This window comes from Brachycentrus maculatus, unplaced genomic scaffold (assembly GCF_059751285.1).
Source record: "Brachycentrus maculatus isolate JH-2025_06_01 unplaced genomic scaffold, ASM5975128v1 h1tg001005l, whole genome shotgun sequence".
Classification (NCBI taxonomy): Eukaryota; Metazoa; Arthropoda; class Insecta; order Trichoptera; family Brachycentridae; genus Brachycentrus; species Brachycentrus maculatus.
The window spans coordinates 50,117-62,500 of record NW_028281723.1 but is presented as its reverse complement, the minus strand read 5'-3'; the positions used below and the strand labels follow the sequence as shown (position 1 = coordinate 62,500).

Sequence of the window (12,384 nt, the reverse complement as noted above, 5' to 3'; positions counted from 1 at the left end):
GACCTTTACAACATTTTGATTGTGTCAAAATGCTGTAAATAAAATAACTGGTGAAATTAAAAGCTGGATATTTTTTTTAAAACACGTTTTTAGTCGTCTCTCAGTATGTTTAATAATTCGATTAGGATCTTGCATATATCTTTGCATTATTTTATCATATTAAATGGAGTTTCATCAAATTATAAAAAAAATCTTAGATCTGGGTTAAGTCCTTTTTAACAATAACATAAATAAACCTCTTTCCTTAAAATAATGTTGGCTTTCGCAAAATAAATGCGACGTCAATTAATTTCATTGCTTCATGAATAGGGCAGGATAAAAGTATATCCTCTTATTTATTGCGGATATATTGCGTTACGATGAAATGTATCAAGTTTATTGTTATTATTCCGAATTTCGCGATGCAAAATAATCAAATCTGGCTATAAAAATTTTATCTTATTATTTAGTTGCATATGGATATGAAATCATATATCGCTCACTCCTTTCAACAACATCATAAGTATATAAAAAAAAAAGATTTTTCAGGAGATCGTTTTTGAAGTTTGAAAATATTATACAATGTTTTAAAAATAAATATCAACCCACTGATTGTACTTTTTACTGTGCAACAGATCTTTTAAGGTAAAACCTGAATGTTTTTTCTCCATTTGAAAAATATTTAGTTTAAAAAAATAATTTAACAATACCTTTTCTTCAAAATGCAAAAACAACACTTTCTGCCCTGTAGCGGGTAAATATTTAGTTAAAAATATGCCGCTTTTGCTGGGATATAGAAAATTTTCCGAAAACATGCACAACGGAAAATTGACGATTTTTAAAACATGACTTTGTTGAAAGGAGTGAGCGATATGTTCTATACAAACATACCAATAGCAAAAATACTTCATTTTGATGCAATATAAAAAAAAAAATTGACGAATAATTACGTCAATATCCATAATTGCTTGATAAAATTAAGAATAATATTATTACGGTTTGATATTTGTACAAAATAAAATTTTGGTATAAAGAAAATATTATATTATATTATATTACCAAATAAAATTTAATTTTAAAAAACAAAATATCAATAATATAAATAACCTCAAAAGTATTAGTTAGCATCCAAAATAAAAATAAAAGATTTTTTTTTCATACTTAAACACGTTTTCTCCGTTATCTCTATGACAAAAGCCTTTCGGATACATCTTTATCTGCGGTATTTCTAAGCCAAGCCGATCATTTAATCATAGCTCAGGTTTACTCCTTCAAAATGCGTCGCTTGTCAAACGGAATGGCCTATCCAAGATGGATGTTAGGGACCAATAAATGGCTCTACCCGGAGTGTATCGTATTGGAGGAACATATATGTATACTCGTATATCACATGTGTATTTAGGATTTTTCTTGATTCGATGCCAGAGCGTTGTTATGTAATATGAACAATAAATAACGATAATAACGTTTCATCGTATTTTGTAAGACAAACGTTTTACTTGAAGATAAAGCGTATTACTTATACCATATATGCTACAACTACTACAACTACTACTACCGTCACGCCGTTTTCCCGCAGGGGTAGGCAGAGAGGATGGAACGCCACATTTTTCTGTCCTGACATATACTCCTCGCCTCCTTCACATCCATACATCTACATAGTCATACATTACTTTACGGTATTTGATAATGATGTTAAATTCATTCAAACACCATTTTGATGAAAATATGAACATAATGAGATGAAATTTTTACGTTTTGAATATTGAAAGCATTAACTTTGTGGATCATAATGATATATGTGAATGGATCAAAAAAACAAAGTATTTTTATTTCTCATAGAAAAATAAAAATAAAATTACATATAAATCAAACACCTACGCATGTGTTTTCATATATGACTAGAAAAAATACCCTTCTTTTAATTAAAAAAAATACATTACAAAAAATACAAGCAAGTCTTTACAAATTCTGTGATTCTATATTTGATAAGTTATATGAAAATGAAACATATTTATATTAAATTATAAAATAAATAAATATGTTTAATTTCCGTTTAAAATAAAAATGCTTAACATTTATCATGGTGGATGGCGTGTTTCCTGACAGATGCTGTCATTAAGCATTTTCAATTATTGATTGTTGTTTCATGGATTTTACAATTTTTTGATGCTGAAGCATCGTAAAACTTAACGTGTTTAAAATTTGTGATTTCTGTTTTCTTTATTTCACATTTTTAAGACTAAGCCACAGTAACGTGTGGCCGGGGACAACTAGTTTACGATAAATTTTAATTCATAATTCATTTTCATAAAAAAGGACGTAGCTTATGAAAATAGAGCTTCTTAAATTATATATATTTTTTATTATTCTGCGAGTAAAATGTACGCTTCATTGATGTCAAAAGTTGTAGGATTGTAAACGGATAATATGAAAAAGAAAAATATGAGTTTATAAAACGGTATTTTAAAAAGGCTTCGTATTGTGCTTTTATCTATGTACCGTAAATTTAAGCTCAATGATATTTCATTTGGGTTTATTCACCGCTTTGTTTGGGATTCGCATTTCTCGTAAAAATATAATACTATCATTTCCCTAGATAGAAAAATCATGTTATGTTTTACAGAAATAGAAAGAATGAAAAGATGGGCATAATAAGCGTACGTCTTATAAAATCTATTTGTTTATCTAAATTTTCCATTTTCGTTCAACGATAAGATCTTATATTGGCGTGTTTTTTAAGAAATTTTTAAATTTGTAGTTTTGCCGTTGAAACTACTTACTTCGTGTAAGATTTGTGATTTTATGTTTTAATTTTACTTAAATACAAATCTAGGAAATAATTTTCACCCGATGAAAATATGACAGGGGTTTTCATGGCATACCCAGATGCTATTAAATATAAAAATAAAAATAAATCGATTTTTTTAAAATAATATGAATAATGATTAAAGAAAACACTTGTATTTATACCACTTGAGTTTTATTAAAGATTACTAGTTTCAGAAGCTAAACTTCTATTATTCAGGTCTGAATAGTAACTAAAATATAAAATATAAAATTTTTCTATAAATAAGGAGAGGGGAAAGTTAGGGGGAGAGGGTTAGTCAAGGGGCGGAGTTTAAAAACAAAGAAACAATGGAAAGCAAAGGTGAAGAATTTTGAAACAATTTATTTTGTATATATTATAAATATTAGTATTTATAAGAAATATGATTCTTAATAAAAGTTAAGGTATGACAATTAAATATTATGATTCGTAAATTATGGGTGATTTGGTGATTTTTTCACAGTGTATAGTGTGAAAAAATAGTGTATAGTGTATAAAGTGATCAATTGGACCAGCTTATGGCAGGTCGTCACCCCTGAGAATGCTCCGAATTTTCCAATCATCAATAGATATCAATTAAAAAAAATAGAAGATAACCGAGGAAAACTTGGCATAGTCAAGTATTTGAAATACTTGAATGTGGTCATGTCAGGAGTCGGAATAATCAAAGTATATGTATGAGAAGATGTATACATGTAGTAGATGCGAAGATTGTTTGCAAAGACAAATTGTATTATTTCTTAGTAAAATAAAATAACTTTCTTTTAACCACTTTTTATTGGTACACTTTTTCCAACCAGTTTCGACAAGAACTTTGTAGTAGTAGTAATCTTACTATCAGTATTTCAATATTTTATAATTAGTACATAAACCCTGATGATGACAAGGTTCTTGTCAAATCCGGTTGGAAAAAGTGTACCAATAAAAAGTGGTTAAAACAAAGTTGTTTAAACCACTTTATAAAGAACTTTTTATGTACATGAATATATGTATCTGAGAAAAATATTCAAGAAATTGTATTATTTCTGCCTACCGTCTTGCGAAGAAGCGGTGTGAAAGTAAGTTAGTTAATGAGTTAATAAAAATCTTGTAAATTATATTACAAATTTATTGTTTCAATGTAAAATAACGTGATAGAATTGTGACTTTGATAATAACATATACTTACTAAAGAGCTTTTTTATGCAAAAATTTCTAATACTGAGATATGCGTTTAGACTAGGAATAGTCGCTTTGATAAAATACGTGAAAAAATATTCCCTTTATTCTTTAGTAGGTAGTGCATTACAAACAACGTTTATCATCCACGTAATACCTTTTTATATTCAAATGCGTTCCCATAATCTAGTCATCACGATTAAATCTCTTCAAGTATCCTAGCTAAGTTCAGCTTACTAGTCGTGAGAAAATTTTATCAGCTTAAAATCAGCAGTCTCAGAATTTAAAGTGCCATAAATTGGGGTGATTTTACCAAACATAAAATCCTCAGTGTCAAATATTTTTTGTGAAAAGCTAAAAAAATGAAAAGCTAATAAAAGCTAAAGCTTTATAGGCATATGATGAAAGAGTTTTTTCACTTTAAAATAACATCTAAAATACTAACAATATAAAAATATATGAAACATTTTTATTCGTTAATTTAATGGGAATATTTAAAAAAAAAATATATACCTACATACAATGTTACTTTAAAAAAAATATTGCTAAGTAGACATTTCTACATTGAACATATTTTAATACTAGTTACACTGTTCCTCTCTTAAAACGAGATTTAGCTCTTTTGCTTGGAGAGGGACTTACACTCAATGTTTATTGTTTATACTTATGAAGTAACATGTATAAAAATATTTTATCTCTTTTTAAATATTTTAATATCTTCTTATTTTTTTATTGAAATAATAAATACCTAAATATTTGGAATTCTGTTGGACTCATTTGATATTACATTTTGCTTTTGTAAAATCGTTTTTGAATCTCAAAGATAAACTTTTATTCATACTCAAATATTTATCACCCTTTAATTGTTGAAAAATTGCTGTTTTTTTTTAAATAGTTTATGTATTAGGGACCTCGAATGTTGAAAATGACAATTTTATGTAATAAATTTACCTTTTTTTTAACAACTTAAATGATCGCTTTCTGAACTATTTTGATATTAATAATCAAATAAATTTTCATTTAAAGGCATGTTACCATGATATTTAAATTCACATTTTTATTATTTTTTCTGAACTGTATAAGATATCGTTTTCACTGCTGCAAAAAAAAGTGATTTATTTATGATAAAAAACCCCAATTTTCGGCACTGAACTAAACTGAACTGAGATATGCCTGAAAGATAATCGTTACTTTTGCGGTTCTTATTCGGAAAAATTAACGTTAGTTTATGTTTTTTTTCCTCTCAAATTGTCAATTATGTTAACTTATACAGCAAACCAAGCTTTATAAACGGTGTTTGAAAACGGTACAAATTCATCGAAACACGTGTCACAATAGATTTTCAGAAAAAGTGGTATTTACCAAGTAAAAACAAAATTGGATATGAATAATAAATATATAAAAACACTTGTTAAATACAACTTAAATGGTTTTATTTCATTGCAAATGACTAGTTTCGAAAACAAAAACTATTTTCATCGACAGGTGATTACAAAAACCAACAAGAAAAAAATCCTTTTTTAATAATGGTTTTGAGGAAATAAATAGAGGATGGGGGTTAATAATATGAAAAATTAAGAAATATAAAAAAAAATCTCATGAAACATGAATTATTAATGTGTTATTTTACAAAATACGTCACAATTATTATCAATCTTCCCATGATAAAGAGTAATGCCCCTTTACCCTCCCCCTCTAATAATTTCCCCACAACCTTTTTACATATCTCAATATTTTTTTTCTCGTTGGTATTAGTCATCTCGATGAAAACAACTGCAGTTTTCGAAACTAGTCTTGTGTGATGAAATTAAACTAAATAAGTCGTATTATCCAAGTGCTTAATTTTTAAAATAATGAATAATAATTCATTATTTTAAAAGGTAGTATTGTTTGCAAGGTAAGTGGTGAAAGGTAGTATTATTTGCATGCTGTGTTAGTGATTATCCTGACGAAGAGATGGGTACGTCTCGAAACCGGTAGACGTAAAAATCTCGGTGAGTGGTTATATACTAATTTTATTAACATTTTTATAAAAAATAAATAAGTAAAAATGACTAACCACAAAGTAAATGCTTTAAATATTAATAATATTGAGAATATAATAATAATTCATTCAATTCACTTCATTTACTGCCATAAAGATGTAACTCGATATTTTCAAATCCCTGCTTTCGTATATTAACCCAGTTTTGTAATAGGGTTTTACTTAGGTAAAAACACATGTATATAACTCCATTTTATGATAAGGTCTTACTTGCATAAATACACGTACATAAGACCACACTTTTGCATAGATAAGTAGGATTTTAGAACATGCCTTCCTCGAGCCCTTACATTTTCATCAGTGCATTACGGCTTTGCATAACTATCGTCGACTGTATTCCGTGTCCTGGGGAATCCTTATATTCCGGAAAGATGTCTTTCCTTGTGAAAAATGTACAAAGGACGAGGATTTATCTATGTAGAAAAAAATACATCAGAAAATATAACTAAAGAATAAAATATAAGAGGTGAATGTATAAAGCAGTTCTAATTTTTATTTATTTTTTGACATCTCATCAAAGATGAAGAAGAATATGGAAGTCTGGGCATTTCACAGGGCTGATGACCGTCATAGGAAACCTTGTTCTTGAATCACTAGAACTTCACTAGAGACATCTATTGGTGAGATGTAAAGAAGCTTTTTACTAAAAAAATACATCAGAAAATAGAACTAAAGAATAAAATATAATAGGTGATTGTATAAAATAGTTCTTTTTTTTATTAATAGATTTGGCGTTTAATTTATTGAACTCCATTTTAATTTATCTATTAAATGTCAAAATCAATCGCTGATTTTAAGAGTCCAATGCATTGTATTTTATTGTTGAAAACACAAAAATAAAAGTTGTGGTAATCGTTTCGCCTTGTTATGAGTTTTAAAATGTTGCACATTAGTTTGTTCATGGCATAACAAGGCGAAATAATTGTCAGACGTTTTCAACAATGAAATTCAATTACGTTATCTCTAAAACTCATTTTTCGTTTTTAATATTAATTATGTAAACTAAATTTTATTTTTAAACTTTTGCTGTGATTCTGTCTGGTTAAAAAAAATAAAATCATATAAAAACAAATATTCCTTATGTATTCTAAATATTTTCAACAATATTACAATCGGAAGCAAAAAAAAGGCTACAGCAGCTGTTAAGAAGTACGCTGTCCGCCATGAGAAATTTTTAGTACTGCGTGTGTGTACTTATTTATATAAATTTAATAAATGTTGGTAATTACCATGTAAAATTTTTATTAAAAATGGAAATGTATAACCACGTATTGACTGGTAAATCAATTAATTTAAAAAATATTATGTATGTAAGAATAATAAAAAATCATTTGATCCACTCCCGTAGCGTAATGGTTAGTGCTTTAGACTACAGTGCTGGAAATATCGTATGGATAAAATAAATATTTGTGATTTTTCACTGCAATATATATTTAATATCACTCCGCGTTGATCACCTTGCCTTCATTCAATAAACAAACCAGATATCAATAGGATACAATACTCTATGCACCATTAAGTGTGAGTAAGGGTAAAATAAGAAAAGTTTATTTTCCATTTCTTTAAATTTCTGAAATTGAAATGATAATACTATGTTTACAAATTGTTTATAAATTAATTCCTTTTTTCAGATTCACGTGGACGGCTGTAAATAATCACAATCATCCCCATATTTCGGTTTTGCCCGGAAAGCCTCTGGAGATTGTCTGTCATCCAAAAAGGTTATTTTTTTTATTTTCATCCCTTTTAAAGATAATTTGACTTGATTAACATTTTTTTAGTTTGTTTGAGTATTTCTACAAAACAACTAGATATAATTCTACTAGGGGATTGTTGTCAAGATTTATTGATGTCTTAAAAAAGTCGATTAAGTTAAGAGTTTTTGCTTAATAAAAAGCTTCTTTCATCTCACGATAGATGTTTCTAATGAAATTCTAGTGAATTGTCAATCATGATTAGAATTAATGAATGTTACACGTGTGTTAAGTGATCACTTAAACATGCCTATGACGGTCGTAAGCCCAGTAAATGTCCGGACTTCCATATTCTTTTCCATCTATGTTGAAACGTCAAAAAATAATGTGAGAAAATACTTTTTTGAGGTAATAGTTTTTGGTATTTTTTAAGTGAAATACATAAATTTTCATAAGAAATTTTGACTTAAAAATATTGGCTATGAAATTTATAGAATTTGAATAAAAGGACGATTTAATTTGCGTAAATCGAATCCTTTTAAGTAAATATCTATCCTTTCGGGGCCCACCTTAAGGTTTTATTACCTCGAATGTACGATAAATTCTCTCAAAATTGTTAAGATTTAAATTACGCCTTAAATAAATATACTTTGCTTTCCAATTTCGCAGCTTCGTTGGGGCTTCATAATTCAGACTCGCAAAAAAATTGACCCCTTCCGTGCTGCGACGAGATGATAAGAGATTAAATGATAAATCCGAGCCAAAATTATGAGAAAGAATGACGAAGAACCATTTTTCTTGTACTAGTGAAGGGGGTGACTTGATTTATTATTAGAAAAAATCATTTCTTGTCGTCTAAGCGTAATGACTTAGTGCGCCACCGTAGTGCAGTGGCTAGCGCGTTTGACGATTCAACAACTCGTTCATTAGTATTGTGGAGAACGATAGATTGCGCGGATTATGGTGCGCTCCAAACCTGCACTTGTTTCTCTTCAGAAGATGCGTTTGTAAAGAGATAATAATTACTTTGTACTTCGACTCCCTCCAATTGTAAAATGAATTTAAAAAATATTTATTTTCAATTGGTCTGGGTGTTTGTGATGTGTTTTTCACATTTACCTTCCTATCCTTACTATCCTACCTGCAGACAAGCATCTAAAATAGACGCTTTGCGGGTTATTCCTTAAAAAAAACAATTTTTAAACGGTAGGCATTAAGATAATGCCACAGGAACGCATATAAGATATTTTATTCGTTAATGTTGACAAACTTCGTCAAAAAGTTGAAAAACGAGCTTTAAGCTCGTTTTTCAACCTAAGAGTTATGAAAGTACTCTACAAAAATAGTACTTACAATCGCCGAGAAAATGATTTTTCACATTATAAGGAAGATATCGTCAATTTTACTGTTCGCCGGTGTTTTTCGCAAGTGGAAAACTTACAAGTTTTTTATACATCTAATTCATAGAAACATTTTGCAACTTTCTTTTTAAAAATGTTCCAGTCTGAACACTTAAATGTGACATTTCCTTTCTTCTTTCCCCTGTTCGTTAACTTTACTTTCCCAACTCGAGATAAAACTACCTTCATTTTACAATTCCGAATACCTACAAAAATTCTCTCAAAAGAAAAATATAATAAGGAAAAAAAAGTTTCATGAAAAAAAAAAAATCGGCGAACTTAAAAAAAAATCTACATGTTAATATAATTTTAAAAGAAGGATGAGATAAATCAATTTACAAATCATGGTTTTGTCTTAATATTACTTTCATACAAAATAAATTTTTGAATTACCTGCTGATTCGGTAATCATAATATTTAAATTGTACTCGGTAAATAATACAATTTATCAAAATAAATTGTTACACGTGTTTCGATGCACGGTGTTTGAAAATGATGAAGAATGCATCGAAACACGTGTCACGAGGATTTTAAGAATTTACCAAGTAAAACTTAATCGAAAAATATAATAAGTTTATTTCACTATTTTAAAATCATTTTTGAACTGAAAGACTTAATACTTGTTTTACCCAGCCACGCATTGCTGTGGCTCAGTCTGGTTTAATGGAATAGAAATAACATATTTCTAATATGTTGCGTAATGGTTTTTTACTTAGTTAATCTTCAATTTCTATAAACAACCGAATTGAGATTATTTTGTTTTAATATTCTTTATTCACATGCCACCTCCGTAGTGTAATGGTTAGCATGTTAAGCTACAGTGATGGAGGTCACGGGTTTGATTCCAAGGGGGGGGGAAATAAATATTAGTGATTTTACACTCTAATATTTATTTAATATTACCCTGGACTGGTCCTGAAGCGCAGGAGTGATCACCTCGCCTTCATGTAAGTAACGATCAAGATAACACTGCGTCAATATGACGCAGTGCCCTATGCACCATTGACTGCGGTTAAGAAGAAGGGTAAGAAGAAGTTATTCACATATTCGATTCCCATGCCCAAACCATCACAACACACCTTTCTTAAAATTATTGATTGCGCTTATCTCAGCCTCGCATTCTTTCCTCATATCACCATTCGAACATCCATTATACATCGTTTTGTCGCACATTCGTCTGAGAGATCGCATTCAGTTGACTTTCTTCCTTAATTTGCCAACTCCATGCCTCACTTCCAGGCGTTAGGGTTTTAACCAAGAAGTCATATTTATGCTGATAGCATAGTAGTGTCATAATACATACACAAATTGAATTTTAATTTTTCCATTCATTGATTCAACATTTTGTGGTAACAAAAATTAATTTTTTATTAAAGTTTAACTTGGTTATTTGTACTACTTCTAAACTCTATTATGACATGTGTTTTGATGCATTTCGTATCATTTTTGTGTTTGAAAATGATGCGGAATGCATAAAAACACGTGGCACAATAGATTTTAATAAATAGAGGCATTACCAAGTAAAACGGAAGTTTTAAATAAATGACAAAAGATTTAGATAAGCTTTAATATAATAAAGTAAGATTTTCATATGAAACTCTTTCGATATGAATATCCATTCCATTTTAATAGCCTTAAATGCAATAAATCGCAAGTGTTACTCACCAAATAGTCTAATATGTCGAAAGCAGTGAATTGAATAGCCCCTATAAAACTCAATTTATCAAAGTTCTGAAAAATACAGTCACTGGAAAAATTAGTATGGCATAACTACGTTAAAATAATTTATTTATTGATTTGGCGTTTAATTTGTAGAACTCCATTTTAATGTATGTATTAATTATAAATCAAACACAGATATTTTGAGTCTACTAAGTTGTATTTTATTAACAAAAACACATAAAAATTATATTGTGACAATTGTTTCGCCTTGTTATGGCATTATCAAACGAATGATTGTCATGTGATTTGCATTCGTTTGATAATGCCCTAACAACGCGAAACAATTGTCACAATATAATTTTTATGTGTTTTTGTTAATGAAATACAACTTAGTAGACTCAAAAAATCTGTGTTTGATTTATAATTAATACGTAAATTAAAATAATTTTACTAACCCACGACTGCCCCTAGGGTCCATATTGTCCAGAAATTTTTTACGGCTTAACTGCCCAGGATTTTTTTTCTAGTTTCCAATTTTTTTTGCTAGTGAAAAAAGACATTGAAAATTAGAAATAACGGAATAAATGTAAACTGGTATGAAGCAGTATTGTCAGTATTATAAAATAAGTGTTGCCAGCCCAAAAAAATAAACGGTAGGCGAGCAATAATCAAAAATATTATACTTTACATTTGGGCCCATATGGACCCCGTGGGCATTGGAGGGGTTTATATGGCCTGGGCAGTTAAAGAGTTAATTGAGCCGCTTTGTGATAATTTCTATCGAATTAAATAACAACTTCATAAATTTTTCCATGTATTTTTTTTTCGTTTGTGGAAAAAACAATAAAGTTGCTGTTTTATTCTACAAAATGCAGTTCCCACAAGAAATGTATATCCATGTTTACTTTGTGTGTTATTTGGTTAAATAGTGATATTCACCAAGTAAAACGAAATTTCAAAATAGATTAAAAAAATTAAATAAATAATCGAGATAATAAAAATTGAAATAAAACACTGTACAGGTAATAGAAGGTAAACTTTATAATAAATAAAAAATGAGAGAGATTTAGTGTGAAAAACATAGTGACAGAGAAGTGTGGCGTACTAATCTCTCTGCCTACTTCTGCGAAAAAACGCCGTGATAATTAGCTTGTTAGTTAATTGGTTTACAGAGAGATGTCATCTCAAAATAAAGACAGCATATAAATTTTTAAAAACGTCACTATTTTAACTTAAATTATTTATGCCAAAGATGGTTATTTAAAAATAACATATTTTTCAAACCGTTTATTATTAATATTAAAAAAATTCTCTTTACTATTTAAATAGAAACTCATTTGAAATTATAGTAAATTTAAAATGAATATAAACAAGTAGGTACGATGAAATATGTTTACAAGTTGAAAAACATAAATTACTCGTTTATATTAAATATTTCGTAAATAATGATCAAATGCTAGAGTTTCATACAAATGTATTGTACTTATGAATTAGACATTATACTTATTACATATTATACTTATTAATATTGCTTCGGCAAGGGTCAACAACCCCCTGTGATTAATGAGGAATAAGACTTAATAATTTGGATCGTTTAATGTCCATATTAATATTATG

At 28.7% G+C, this 12,384-nt stretch overlaps 1 long non-coding RNA gene across 1 annotated transcript in view; it reads left to right on the top strand.

The window, feature by feature from the left end:
* LOC148299656 (uncharacterized) overlaps positions 1-12,384 on the top strand; it is a 109,434-nt gene that overhangs the window by 57,324 nt on the left and 39,726 nt on the right. Inside the window, exon 2 of the long non-coding RNA XR_015839051.1 lies at positions 7,643-7,732. This is a non-coding gene — a long non-coding RNA (uncharacterized LOC148299656). The remainder of the gene's footprint in view (positions 1-7,642; positions 7,733-12,384) is intronic.